Source organism: Cynara cardunculus (assembly GCF_001531365.2).
Source record: "Cynara cardunculus var. scolymus isolate 2C chromosome LG 6, CcrdV1, whole genome shotgun sequence".
Classification (NCBI taxonomy): domain Eukaryota; kingdom Viridiplantae; phylum Streptophyta; class Magnoliopsida; order Asterales; family Asteraceae; genus Cynara; species Cynara cardunculus.
Genome location: NC_037533.1, coordinates 10,204,515 through 10,219,933, shown reverse-complemented (window position 1 = coordinate 10,219,933; position 15,419 = coordinate 10,204,515). Strand labels below are relative to the sequence as shown.

The following is a 15,419-nucleotide window of genomic DNA, read 5'->3' as shown; positions in this document are numbered from 1 at the left end:
TATTTTACTTGAATCAATTTTTAAAAAATTACAATTTTCGTCAAAATCATTTGTTATTCACAATTAATTAATTTTTTTTAATTTTTTTTCTAATCATATTTGATTTAAAATTTGAAAAACAATAATTTAGTATTGAAAAATAATAATGAAAAAACAGTATCACATGTGATATGTAGCAAATTTAAAATGTTTAACATCATATATGATGTCCTAGATAACTTACATTTATTTTCTACTATCATCAATATCATATATGATACATTGATGAAAACTATCGATTCTTTTATAGGAAGAAAAAAATATCCATAATTATGTGATTTTTGACGAAAATTGTAAACGATTCTTAAATAAACTATTTCAATAAAAATAAATATTCTAACTGAAAAACAAAATCACACTTATTTTAAATGTTGTAAAAATTAATCATGCTTAAATCATGAAAACTATAAAAAAAATCATAAATATATACCTTAATTAAATATATTAAATTACATTTACATAAATAAATGAATTTGTATAAAATTTGTATACACTAAATGACACATATGTCCTTTTGAACAATCTTTAAGAAAGTTTTATTTAAGGTATTATCTAAAGAAATAATTTACCAAAAATTATTCTCTTATTCTTTTAAATAGATATAATTCTCATTTGATCCTCGCTCTCAAATATGTATCTAATATATCAAAAAAATGAAAAACTAAGGAACACCCTAATAACCGTTCATCTGAACCGTATGCACATATGCATATAAGTAATTTTTAAGCAATTTGCTCAGTATCTACAAGTGCATAACATGCCTACATGCATAAAACTAAAAAAACAGTTTCAATTACTTATACACACATGTGCATATGGTCCATATGAATGGTTATCAGTGCGTTCTTCAATTTCTTTGGGTTTTCCCCTGAGCTTCTCTCTCTCTCTCTCTCTCTCTCTCTATATATATATATATATATAGGGTCAGGTTCAAATGTTAACCAAAGTTTTTGTATTAACTTTGTTAACCGATCTTGACCATTCAATATTTCAATAAACGGTTGTGATTAATAATGATAAAAACTTATTTTTTTAAATTTAAAATTTAATAAAGATAAGTATATAAAGTTGAAAAGGGAATTTAGTTAAAAAAAATTATATATCTCCCATATCATTAATTGGGAGTTACAAAATCAAAATATTCTATGATTTTTGTTAATTTATTTTTGTTAATGTAAGAACAATATGAACACAACTACATATATATGAACCATTGTGTCAAATACGAACAAAAAATTGACATATATATGAACTTGGATTGCATAGCATTAATGAACACAATATGAACATAATAAGAATAACTATTATACAAAAGGAAATAAATAAAAAAACAGGTATGAACAGCTTGTGAACAATAGTTCCTTCATTATAAACGCATTCAGGAGCGATCCTTTCTCAATTGGAGTTTTATGCATGCATTCCATTCACACTGTTTAAGGTTCACCACTTGTTCTTCGCTTCCCGAACTCGAACTCCGATTGTCACCATAAACCATTTTAATCTTCTCAATGTTGTCGATTTTTTTTTCCAATGTGTTTATCCATAATAGCTTGAATGATACCGAAAATTTTACTACCGTGTTTCCTCCACGAATAAAAACTCAAAAAACAATAAAAATGGAATATCAAGATTAAAAAATAAATAAAAATATCAACATTATAAATGCATATTTTTAGGAATTTTATGATTTTGTAACTCCCCTTTAATGCTCTGGAAGTTACATAGCAAATAAAATTACTCAATTACCCTTGGCATTAAATTGTGAACATGATAGAAACCTAATAGAAGAATGGATTATGATTGGTTGACATGGTTTGCAAAGTTAACACAAAAATTTTGGTTAACATTTAATCTTGTGGATATATATATATATACACACACATACAAATGACATAAAGTAAAGACATGAATGCAAATAGCTAAAAGTAAATGACATAAAGTAAAGACGGAAAGTAAATACGGAAAGTAAATGACAATAAAGAAATAAATAAAAGACAAAATGTAAAGAACAATAATTAAAAGCTTGTAAATTCTACTAATAAGATGAAAGTGTTTTTGGGAGTACAAAATGGAACCAAATTCGTCGAGGAGGTGATATCAAAAGAGAAGCCTAAGGCTTTCTTTTATACCCAAGAGTTAGCATAAGACAAAAATATGGAAAGAAGGAAAAAGGTACATGAATGGACTAGAAAAAGGAGGTATCATCTCCATCAAAACATGTCAACAAAAAGGTCTTCTCCACTTCATTTCACCAGCTGTTTGAGGACCAAAACGAGGGCTTCTTCAGCTCAGACCTCCATCCTTGACAATGGCTTAACCAATAAGCACTTCTCCAAAAAGTCAAAATGCAGCCGGGCAATGCTGTTGGAATGCTGCAGCATTATAATGCAGTGTTATAAGTTAAAAGATGTCATCTACTCCAAATTATTGTAAAAACAAATTCATCATCACATTTAGCTCCAAACATAACAAATGAAAAATAAGGAAGTAAAAATGACTCAAGGTTGGGATAAACTATGAAAATCTACCTATTAAACATAAGAAATAGGTACTTTAAGCATGTAATAAGTCATGCTTATCATACCCCCAAACTTAAAGTGTTGCTTGTCCCCAAGCAACCAAATGACAACTAAAAATGACTCAATATAGTAAGGTATACAAGATTAAGGCAGTAAGTGCACACATAAAGCAAAACATATCATTTATGAACATCATAGCCCTTCATAAATTTTTAGCAAACCATTCAAAGCCTACTTTTCATGTATGAACCATATGCTAGCACTAGTCTTTTCTTTAATGAACTCAACACACCTCTCTTTGATAGGGTCAATAGGACTTGCTTAAGGCTCTCCTCTCTTTGGCTATTTTCTTTTCTCATTTTGCCTTATGTTTCATCATTCTATTTTTTTAAAATTTTTGGCACTATGTGCTCTTTATGATGAAAGCATGCACATTGCCCCTATGGGACATTTTTGTGCTATTAAAACAGATCCCACAAAGACTTTAGAGCTTTGCTCTTTTGTTTTAGAATCTGTGGCCTTTGTGGTGTTCCCTCCCCCAAACTTGAACTTTTGACAATGCCTTCATTGGCTATGTTGGTGGAAAGTGTATAAGGCTACAAGTGGCTTGTTTGAGAGTTTAAATGAAGAATGGTATAAATCATACCCAAATGTGTATTGGTGTGTGAGTTAAATTTGGCTCAAGAAAAGACATAAGCTAGTTCTAGCAAGAACACTATTTAGTAGGTGAATGGCTATTTACCCTCAAATTTATTTAGGCTATGATATCAAGAACTATAAGCAACGATCATGTAATCAAGTATGAAAATAAAGCTAAAAATCAAGAAAATTATCCCAAGACTCAAAATAAAAATAAATTTGGAGACTAAAGATGAATGAATGAACCTGTCCTACTCCAAGGGAGTAGGCTGTGTGGCATGTGGTTCCATGGCTGCATCCAAGGCTGCTTCTCTAAGCTGTTCATTCTCTTCCTTTAACCTCTTGTTTTCTTTTTTGAGGCTCTTCAGCCTCTTCTCCATCTTTTTCAACTTCTTGCTCATCATCTCCTTCATATGCACCTTTAATTCTCTCAAATCTCTTTTCCCCTGCCTCTGCCCCTTTTTAATCTGCTTCTTTACCTCTGTTTTCAGCTTCTCCATCTTGTCCATGAATTCAGATCTTTGTATCAAGATGTTGTCCAGCAGGTTGCTGTTTTGAGACAGCAAATCTTGAATCATTCCCTTCAAGTCTACTGCTCCCATACTCCTGCTTGTCCTCTCCTTCAGCCTTGATACAGCTTTTAGGTCTATGATAGACCTTTCTGCTCCTTCCTTGATGATGACATCCTCTTTGAAAACTGGCACTCCTTCACTCTTCAACAACCTGTCAATGACCCCAGGGAGATACAACTTCCCTTGGGTCCTATTAGCACAATACACAATGGCCTTGTGTAATATCTCTCCCACATTAATGGTTTTCCTCTTGAGAATGCAGTACAGCAGGACCATCCATTCAACATTAAGGGCTATCATGGGTTGTGGGATGTAGGGAGTGCTTGACAAAATTGACCCATACATTAGCATTGGGGGTCAAATTGGCAGCTTTGAAGACCCTAAGTGAAAAGTTTGCATGATGCTCCCTTGTGGTGCCTGGTCTTGCCATTGCCTCACAGATTTTATTAAGCTTAGACTCACAGGCAGTGTGCTTAAGGATTTCAAAGTCTGAATTAAAGTGAGTGGTGAGACCTAAGACATTGTTCTATGTCTCATCATCAAAGGATAGGCAAACACCTCTAACCTTGATCATACATGACTTACTAGCAGCAACCTCAGCATAGAACTCCCTAATAAGTGAGAGATTGTAAGAGCTATGTACCTCACAGAAGCTTTGCCATCCCAAACTTCTAATCACCTCTTTGATAAATGGGCACTCTTCCACACTCTTATGATCAAAACCTTTGTTGGGCCAAGCAGTCTTGTCTTTGAATTTCTCAAACAAAGCCTTGGCCTTGACAGAACTGAAGCCCTCCAAAGGTAGCATGGATCTCTCTATGATTGAAGGAGTGGAAGAAGTAGGAGCAGGCTGTTCTTTGGATGATGCAGCATTCTGTGACTGCCTTGTGATTCTTCTAGGAGAGTCCTCTAAGGCTGGTGTCTTTCCTTTGTCAACAGTACTAGTTTTCTTCTTTTTAGGTGCAAGACCCGTGGTTTGAGTAGTTTTCTTGGCTGACTTCTTTCCCAAGGCCTTCCTCTTCTTAGAGGGAGGCTTCACATGAGTGGGACTAGGAGAGGCTAGTGTTTCAACAGCCTCTAACAAAACATCCATGGATGTCTATTCCACAGTGCTCTGCTTAGAATGATCAATCCTCATTTTGGCCAAGAAATCATCAATGACCTCAAAGTCCTTGCTTTTAGGTGTGGTCTCAACAAACTCTTGAATGGGGGCATGGGTGGTTTCAACATTCCAAGGAAGCAGGTAATCCCTTCCTAAGTCCTCTGCCCTAGTGCCATCATCCTCAGACTCAGATGAAATATAGTCTTCCACAAGCACAGTAGGGTTGAAAATTACCTCAATGTCATGTTCTGATTCATCCACAGGAGGTTCATTGAGATCATTGATTTGAACTCTTCTTTGGCTTGACTTTTGCACAGGGGATTCGGCCATTGTGGAAGATGAAGGGACAGCCGATTGTGGATGAGTAGGAACAGCCTCCTCTTCACTCACGGACATAGAGTCACTGTTTTCACTTAACTCTACCAACTCTGGTTTAGCATTTGATGGTAGAACAGTGTTTCTCCTTCGGTTGCTTCTTTAAAGAGGTCCCCTTGGAGGGGGACGGGTAGCTGCTCTCTTTAGCCTAACCATTATTGAAGACAACAAATGATGGAGGATGGAGATGGAAAAAAATGTAGAAGAGGGGAGGGTTTGTGAGTGACAGCAGGTACGGTGCTGGTGGTTTTTAGGCCGGTGATGGTGGTGAGGTTTTGGAGTGATAGGGAGAGCAATGGAGGGAAGAGTGGGGGGTGGTTTATTGAAAAGTTGGGTTAACAAAAAGGTGGTTTAATGATGGTTTCTTAGGAGTACTTAGTGGGTCTAAAAGGTTATGGTCGGCGGTTTCACAAAGGAAGTATAAGGTCATTAAAGCTTAAGCCTTCTCATTAATTGAGACATAACCCTCAAAACCCAACCTATCATCTTGTGACAATTTTCACCTTTTGACTGAAAAGTAAGCAATGACGGTGTAAGAGGTTGTGCAAGGTACCAAGTACCTCCATGTACTATCTTGTACTATCCTAAGACCTTAACCTTGGTTTAACCTTAACCCATCTTTCCTCCTCTCTTTCTTTTTCAAAAACCAGCGCCAACTTTCCCAACACCAAAAAAACAATCTTTTAAAAGAAAAGCTTAAAAAAAAAACTCAACCCACTTTTCCCGGTTCACACAGAGCTACAGGCCTAGAATGTTGCAGCATTATGAGCAGCTCACCAAACTTTTATTCAAAAACAAACCAGACCATGAAAACTTTAAAACACAACCAACCTATGAAATTGAACTTTATTTACAAACAAAGGTAGACTTTTAAGAAGTCCAAGGGGGATCTTTGAGATTTTAGCAGGGAGCAGCACAGCTCTCAGAGTGCTGTTCTGAGACCGCTGCCGGATCATGGTACACTTTTACCCTTTGGCCATTAACCTTGAAAATAATTCAACTTCTAGTATCCCGTTTAATGGCATTTCATTTCTCTTGGAAATGGAGCCACTCCTTTGACATTCGTTGCACCTCTGTGCAAAATTGTGGGAATCTTTAAAAATTGTTGGCCAATAGAAACCTGACTATAGGACCTTGGTTGCAGTCATTTGGCCTCCAAAATGGCCCCCGTATGGTGCATGATGGCAATGATGCAGGATTGCTGCCACTTCAGATTCAGGCACGCATCTTCTCAGAATCTGATCTGCACCAAGTCTAAACAGAAATGGGTCATCCCATAAATAAGATTTAGCGTCATGAAAAAATTTCTTTAACATGTGACCTGTGTAATCAGAGGGTTTTATTCCACAGGCCAAGAAATTAGCTAAATCAGCAAACCATGGTGTCTTAGGTTGGTTTATCATGAGGATTCTCTCATCTGGAAAAGTATCATTAATGTCTATTTCTTCTCTCTCAGGTTCTTCCAACCTAGACAAATGGTCTGCCACTTGATTCTCTATTCCCTTCCGATCAAGTATCTCTAAGTAAAATTCTTGCAACAAAAGCACCCATCTTATCAACCTTGGTTTTGCATCTTTCTTTGAGATCAGGTACTTGATGGCTGCATGATCAGTATGCACWATTACYTTTGTTCCYATCAAATAGGACCTAAATCTCTCAAAAGCAAAAACTATAGCCAATAATTCTTTCTCAGTTGTGGTGTAATTGATTTGTGCCTCATTCAAAATCTTACTTGCGTAGTAGATTCAATGAAACACCTTCTCCTTCCTTTGCCCTAACACAGCACCTACAGCCCAATCACTAGCGTCACACATGATCTCAAAAGGTTTGCTCCAGTTAGGGGCAACTACCACTGGTGCGGTAACCAAAGCTTTTTTCAAAGTTTTGAATGCATTTTTGCATTCATCATTAAAATTGAATCTTTGGTCATGCTAGAGGAGTAAACAAAGAGGTTTTGAAATTTTTGAAAAATATTTGATAAACCTTCTATAAAATCCGGCATGACCTAAAAAGCTTATGATTCCCTTAACCGTGGTAGGTTCGAGTAGTTTTTCAATTACCTCAAGCTTTGCCTTATGTACCTCAACCCCTCTTTTCGAAATCAAGTGCCCAAGAACAATGTCTTCTTTGACCATGAAGTGACATTTCTCCCAATTAAGAACCAAGTCTGTTTCCTCACACCTTTCTAAGCTCTTTTTCAAATTATTCAAACAATTGTCAAATGATGAACCATATACAGAAAAGTCATCCATAAATATTTTAATGGATTTTTCAAGCATATCAGAAAATATGGACATCATACATCTTTGAAAAGTGGCAGGAGCATTAHATAGTCCGAATGGCATTCTTCTAAAAGCAAAGGTGCCATAAGGACATGTAAAGGTGGTCTTTTCCTGGTCCTCGGGAGAAATGGCTATTTGATTGTACCCTGAATACCCATCTAAGAAACAATAGTACTCTTTTTCTGCTAATCTGTCTAACATTTGGTCAATGAAAGGTAGTGGAAAATGGTCCTTTTGGGTAGCCTTGTTTAGTCTCCTATAATCCATGCATATTCTCCAACCTAAAACAACTTTGGTGGGGATAAGTTCATTTTTGTCATTTGTGATGACTGTGAACCCTCCTTTCTTAGGAACACACTGGACCGGACTAACCCAAGAACTACTGGCTATCGGGAAGATAACTCCAGCATCTAACCATTTCAAAATCTCTTTCTTGACTACCTCTTTCATGACAGGGTTTAGCCTTCTCTGAGGTTCTATGGACATGAAGTTTTTATCCTCTAAGATGATCTTATGTTGACATATAGAGGGACGAATCCCTTTCAGGTCAACAATGGTCCATCCTAAGGCCTTCTTGTACAATTTCAGCATATCCACAAGTTTCTTTTCTTGATGCAATTCTAGGGTAGATGAGATAATGACAGGCAATTTGCCTTCTTCTCCTAGAAAAACATATTTCAAGTGGGATGGGAATTGATTTAACTCCAACTCAGGTGGTGATTCTATGGACGGGGTGAAGTCTTTTTGCTCATTATTTTCAAGCAGCTCAAATGTTGCAGCATCCACTGGGACAACATCAGTTCCTATCTCCTCTATCTCCTCTATCTCCTCAATACTTTCCTCTTCTATTTCTTCATCATACTCTCCTTCCAACTTAAGGTTTCTCTGAATTCCTTCTTCCAATCACATCTCCTCTATCTCAGTTATTCTTGAATACTCTTCTAAGTAATCAGGGTACTTTAGAGAGTTGAAGACATTAAAGGTGACTTTTTGGTCCTGGAGTCTCATGGTTAACTCTCCTTTCTGGACATCGATCAGGGTTCTTCCGATGGCTAAGAAAGGTCTTCCTAAAATAATCGGAATGTCCTTATCAGCCTCAAAATCTAGTATGATAAAGTCTGCCGGAAATATGAACCTGTCAACCTGCACCAAAACGTCTTCAATTTTCCCCTTAGGATATGCTATGGACTTGTTGGCCAATTGGAGTGTGACGGTGGTGGGTTTAGCCTCTCCTATGCCTAAGGTGTTAAAGACAGACAAAGGCATGAGGTTAATACTAGCTCCTAAGTCACATAGGGCTTTCCCTATCTCCTTCCCTCCTATTGAACAAGGAATGGTAAAACTCCCTGGAACTTTTAGCTTAGGGGGTATGCTATTGGTCAAAAGTGCACTACATCCTTCAGTTAGAGCTACTTTCTCATACTCATTCAACTTCTTCTTCTTGCTTAAGATATCCTTCAGAAACTTAGCATAACTAGGCATTTGCTCAATTGCTTCAACAAGGGGTATGTTGATGTGCAATTCTTTAAACACATCCAAGAACTTCTTAAAATGCAATTCCTCTTTCTGATTCCTCAACCTTTGAGGGTAAGGAACATAGGGAGGGATTGGTTTTATCACATTTTTGTTTGGAGGTGTTGAGCAAGATGGGTCTTGAATGTCCTGAGTCTTTGTGGTGCTCTTTTGTGATTCTTGTGGAATCTTATTATCAAGCTTAGGGGTTTCTACAACCTCAGTCCCTTCTGACTTCTTCAGAGTCTCCTCTGGAAAAAGTAAAGGGAAGTCTGATCTAGGGGGAACAAGAGTAGTGGTCTCAGATGTTTGCTTTTCTAAAAGTGGGACCGGTCCCTCTTTGAGAGGGACCGACACTAAATCACTAGGTTCTAACAGTCTTGGTGTATTATCTTTCTGTACTTTTTCTGTCAACTCCTTTCCACTCCTAAGAGTTACTACTTTCACATGCTCCTTTCCTAGGTCTCTAGGGACTTCTGTATTACTGGGCAAGGTTCCATGGGCACGACTATTCTGGTTAATTGCAAGTTGACTGACTTGAGTCTCTAAAATCCTTATGGCAGCACTTTGTTGATTAATTAGAGCTTGATTTTGGGCTTGAGCCTGTGCTAAAAGCCCTTTAATCATTGCTTCCAAAGAAGATGATGATTCTGCCTGTGGAGGAGGATTGTTCTGAAAATGTGGCTAAGAATTTTGAAAACTTTGTTGGTGGTTCTGGGAGTTAGAACTGTTTGCATGATGTTGTGGTTGGAAATTAGAAGTTCCTTGTTGCTTATGGACTGGTGGATTAAGGCTGGGACTGGTCTAAGAAAAGTTCGGGTGCTGTCTCCAACTGGCATTATATGAGTTAGAGTAGGGATTCGATCTGTTTTGAACATAATTTACTGATTCAGAATTATGAGAACAATGTTCATATGAATGATCCCCACCACAGCACACACACTGCACAGATAGGACTGTTGGAACAGATGTGTTAGCAGCTTGCTGTATTCCCTGACCAGAAGTTAAATTTTTCAATAAATTGGTCATGGAGGTAAGCTGAGCTGTTAATGCAGTATATGCATCCACCTCATGTATTCCAGCAGTCTTTTTATGTGGCTGGGCACGTGGGTCAGCCCAATGCCTATTGTTTGTTGATATCTATTCTAGGATCTCATATCCCTCATTATAGATACTGGCTGTAAAGGCTCCGCCTGCAGTCGCGTCGAGCATTTGTTTTGCCATGGGACTTAACCCATTATAAAACGTCTCAAGTTGAATACAGTACGGAATGCCATGGTGTGGGCATTTCCTCAACAACTCTTTAAACCTTTCCCATGCGTCAGGAACAGCTTCATCATCCAGTTGTTTGAAAAGACAGATTTCGTTTATGGACTTAGCGTTCCTTGTTGGTGGGAAATATTTTCGCAAAAACATTTATGCCATGTTACCCCATGACGGCACAGATCTTGGTGTTAAGGAGTTAAACCATGCTTTTGCCCTATCTCGTAATGAAAATGGAAATAAAGTAAGTCTGAGAGCGTCATTTGACACTCCCAGGATCAGGAAGGCATCTGTGATTTCCATAAAAGACTTTAAATGAGAATATGGGTCTTCTGAGGGCGGTCCAACAAATTGGCCATTAGTCTGTAACATATGAAACATTATCGGTTTTAGCTCGAAATGGAGAGCGGTCATATGTGGTCTAACTATCCCAGAATTTAATTGCTCTAAATCTGGGATAGTATAATCCATGATCCTTCCATTTTTGGAATTTGCCAGATTAATGATGTTTGGAATTTGTGCCCTTTGTTGCAAAAGAAGAAGTGTGAGCTCAAGGCTCAAGGTTAGAAGAAAAGAAAGGGTAGGAAGATGGAATACCTGAGGGGCCATCAGTGACATCAATAGGATTGTCACTGGCGTGATCAAAGATGTCCTCGAGAGGATGTACATCTGTATGCTGATAAGCATCGAGAGGAGCAACCTCAGGTCCATTGGTGCACGTCTCAGTATTAGGAAGGATAGTCGTTGATACATCATCGACATGTGTAAAGACCAAAGATGGAGGGGAAGAGAAAATGGTCGAAAGAGACGTGGGTGATCAGCGGTAGCGGCGCTGATATTCACACCTTCAGTGATTTGGGTCACTGAGGCGGTTGGGGTAGGTACCACTGATACGACAATGATGGGAGAGATCACTGAAGAGCTGGGAGGGTAAGGAGAAGACGCCTCGGGGATAAGGCTAGTTTTAATAACTGAAGCCTTTTGAGAGGCTCCAGCTAGAGACATGGCTGTCCTCTTTTTGGACTTCTTGGCTCTCTGAGGAGAACCAAGAGTTGGTTGAGAGGGTCGTTTTGAAGGGGTTTTGGTGGCTTGGCTGGACGCGGGGGGGGGGGGGTTACCCTTGTCGTAGCCACCAGAGGAGAAGAGGTAGTGATGGACACAATMRAAGTTAGYGCCACATCACTGTCCCTCAGCTTATGATCCAAAATCCTGGATCCAAGCTTGAAAATGGGAAGGTTTCCTTTTTTAGGTAAAGATCTTTAAAGATATTGGAAAACACCATTGAAAGAAACATGGTGTAAGGTACCACATTTTCTCACTGGCGCTTGTTCAGCTTGAACACCAGGTCATCGAAAATGACCGCATCATAATTTATAAGATGACACTGAATCGCAAATATGCCTATGGTTAAGGCGATCCTAGAGTCCTGGTCCTGACCTCCAGTTTTTCCACCCATGCACTGGATGAAATGAGAAAACAGGTATTGCCAGATAGCTGACATCCTATTCTTCTCAATCTTCGTCAAGGACATCAGAGGGGCATTTGAGTCCTTCTTCATTGGCCACTGGTAGCCAATGGCATCGAGAAGATCGATGATCTCAGCGGTAGAGGGTTCGCTGTCGAAAGGGCCCTTGGGAAGACGGAGAGCTGACCGGGGTGTGGGAACACCAAAACTCATTTCCATGCAATTGAAAGTGAAGTTGATCTGCTCAGCCTTGCGTCCAGGCTTGACTTCGACTTCGACAACTTCAGCAGTGAGCCAAAATTGCTAAAGATGTTCTTTCACAATGATGGGATCATGTTTGAGTGTGTAGCCCAAGGACGACTGTTTGAGGAAGTCAGCCTCATCTCGGTAATACGCCTTGGAGGAAGGTATCTCCAACAAGGCAATGTGGTTGTTGGCCTTGATGGAGACCTCGTCAATGGAGAAGTTGACGTTCTTGGCAGCCATCTGTTTGTAGCAATAAGAAGTAAAGCAAACAGGTTTGTTAGAAATAAACCAAGATTTTGTGGTTATGAGTATAGAAAAAGTTTTTTTTGAATAAGTAAAAACTTCTTTTGAAAAATCCTTAAAGAAGATTTAGGGTTTTTCAAGTAGAATGTGTATAAAGAAATAAGATTATAACCAAGAAGGAAATGATTAAATAATCTTTATAGTTTAATGTATTAAGAGAACAAAGTTCTTAAACAGATTAAACATTTCTTATAGCAAAAGAAAGAAGAAGAAGATATTGACCTTAGATGATTAAATAGAAAGGTCAAAGAGTTTTTGGAGAGTTGAGAGAGTTCTTGCTTTGGAGAGATCTTAGCAGAGTTTTGTCTAAGAATTTTTGTAAGTGTACAGAGAAAAGAGGAGAAGAAGTCTCATATTTATAGGTAGGAGGAGAGAGAAGTAATATGAGAGAGAAAAAAGACGACGGTTTAGGAAAGTGGTCATGATGAAAAAGATACCACGTTCTCATCCATGATTGGATGGCATTAAATGAGGTAGCATAATGACAGAACCTTTTGCGCATCTCAAAGCGTCGCACATGGTAAATAAAGAATGTCATAAAGACGGTTCATTAGCTATTTTCTTTTAAAAACAAATAGTTTTTAAGAAAACGAAGAGTCATGCAGTGTCGAAAGAAGCACTGATATGACCGTTTAAAACAAGTTATCACTGAAAAAAAAGATTCAATGAGTGTTTTAAGGCATCAAATTCAGTGATAAGAGAGTCACTGAAAATGGCATTTAAAAAAATTCGTTTTAATCACTGATAAGAAGAGATTCAGTGATCGTTTTGAAATTTAAGAAAAGTATAAAGATAGAGATATGGTTAGTGTCAAGAATCACTGAGACCACCTTTTAAAACATTTCACTGAAGAGGAGAAAGCTTCAGTGAAGGTTTTAAGTTGAAAAAAGAGAAGAGTAATCATACCTGAGAGAAAATAGATATATTTACTCAAAAATTTAGTGTTAGAGATAGAGCACTGAATCATTTCCCTTACTGAGTGATGTTTAATAGCTAAAGATTAATCTTCAGTGTTCAACATGCCAATTCGCTGATCAAGATATTAAATCTTGTCTCATCAAGAGGCTTGGTGAAAAGGTCAGCGAGTGGATACTTAGTTGGAACGAAGTGAAGTTCAATATCACCATTCATAACATGATCTCTGATAAAATGATATCGGATCTCAACATGTTTGGTCTTGGAGTGAAGTACAGGGTTGTTTGCAATAGCAATAGCACTGGTGCTATCACAATAAATAGGAACCTTTGAAAACTGAAGGTCATAGTCTAGCAGTTGATTTTTCATCCAAAGAATTTGGGCACAACAGCTTCCAGCGGCTACATATTCAGCTTCAGCTGTTGATGTGGACACTGAATTTTGCTTTTTTACTTGTCCAACTCACCAATTTTCCACCTAGAAGCTGACAGCCTCCAGTGGTGCTTTTCCTATCAATTTTGCAACCTGCAAAATCACWAWYSGAATAACCAATAAGGTCAAAACCTGAACCTTTARGGTACCAAAGACCCATATTAGGAGTTCCCTTAAGATATCTGAATATGCGTTTTACAGCGATCAGATGGGATTCCTTARGTTCAGCTTGATATCTTGCACATAAGCAAGTGGAGTACATGATATTGGGTCGGCTAGCTGTGAGATACAGCAGGGAGCCGATCATTCCTCTGTAAACAGTAACATTTACAGGCTTTCCATTTGGATCCTTGTTGAGAGTGAGTGGAGAAGCTATTGGAGTCTTCATATATGAACTGTTGGATATATCAAACTTCTTAGCATGTCTCGAACATACTTACTTTGGTTGATAAAGATACCATTATCAGTTTGTTTGATCTGGAGACCTAAAAAGAATGTTAGTTCTCCCATCATGCTCATCTGATATTCTTTCTTCATGCGTTCAGCGAAACAAAAACATAAAGAGGGATTAGTGGAACCAAAAATAATGTCATCGACATAAATTTAACATGTATTTAGAAACAATTTTAAAAAATAAATTACAAGTGTGCACTCCGCATCAAAATAAACTCATGTACAGTAAGAGCTCTTACTGTACATGCAGAGCTCTTACTGTACGTATAGAGCCTCTTACTGTACATGCAGAGCCTCTTAGTGTAGTTCTTAGGACTTAGTATTTTGAAGGAGGCTCGACCAAGAGCTCTCATGTAGAAGACATCAAGAGATAGAGCTCATACTCAAGAGTTAAGTGTCTCATATACAGAGCTTGTGTTGTATTCTAAGGAAGATCAAGGCCTAAACATGTATTTAGAAACAATTTTAAAAAATAAAGTACAAGTGTGCACTCCGCATCAAAATAAACTTATGTATAGTAAGAGCTCTTACTGTACATGCAGAGCTCTTATTGTACATGCAGAGCCCTTACTGTACATGTAGAGCCTCTTACTGTACATGTAGAGCCTCTTAGTGTAGTCATTAGGACTTAGTCTTTTGAAGGGGGCTGGACCAAGAGCTCTCATGTAGAAGACATCAAGAGACAGAGCTCTTACTCAAGAGTTAAATGTCTTATGTACTCAAGACTTAGTGGGATTGATTTTATAGTTCAGATTTATTTCAAGAATATAAGTCTGAAGAATCATTCTTCAGAATTATTTTCATATTACAAGTCTGAAGAACCATTATTCAGAGTTAGCTCACCCAAACTGTGAAATCTTCTTTTCCAGACGGAGCACCATGTAGAGCCTTTGTATAGTGCATGTAGAGTCTCTGCATAGTGCATGTAGAGCTTCTAACTTGCCTATACATAACTATGAAGTATGAGAAGTTTTACTTTACAGTTATTTCAAGAGTAAAAGTCTGAATAGTCATTCTATAATTTTCTTCTAAGTTAAAGTTCAATTAACTGATATAATTTCGTTTCTAAATTTAATTTTATTATAGTGTTAATTTCATTTTAACTAATTATTGATATAGTTTCATTTCTAAATTAAGTCTGAAAAGTCATTTTTCAGAGTCATTTTTCAGAGTTATTCTTCAGAGTTATATTTCAGAGTTATTTCAAGAGTATAAGTTTGAAGTAACATCGTACTTTCGATGATCATTCATATCTGTAAGATAAGTTTCTGACATGGTTTAATTTTTTTCAAATATCTCGTG

The 15,419-nt window shown here is 37.5% G+C and overlaps 1 non-coding gene across 1 annotated transcript; it reads left to right on the top strand.

Moving 5' to 3' along the window:
- The first annotated feature begins 10,310 nt into the window (after window positions 1–10,310).
- On the top strand, window positions 10,311–10,417 carry LOC112515005. The gene has a single exon (XR_003069464.1). It is a non-coding gene; the product is annotated as a small nucleolar RNA R71 (small nucleolar RNA).
- Window positions 10,418–15,419: the final 5,002 nt, after the last annotated feature.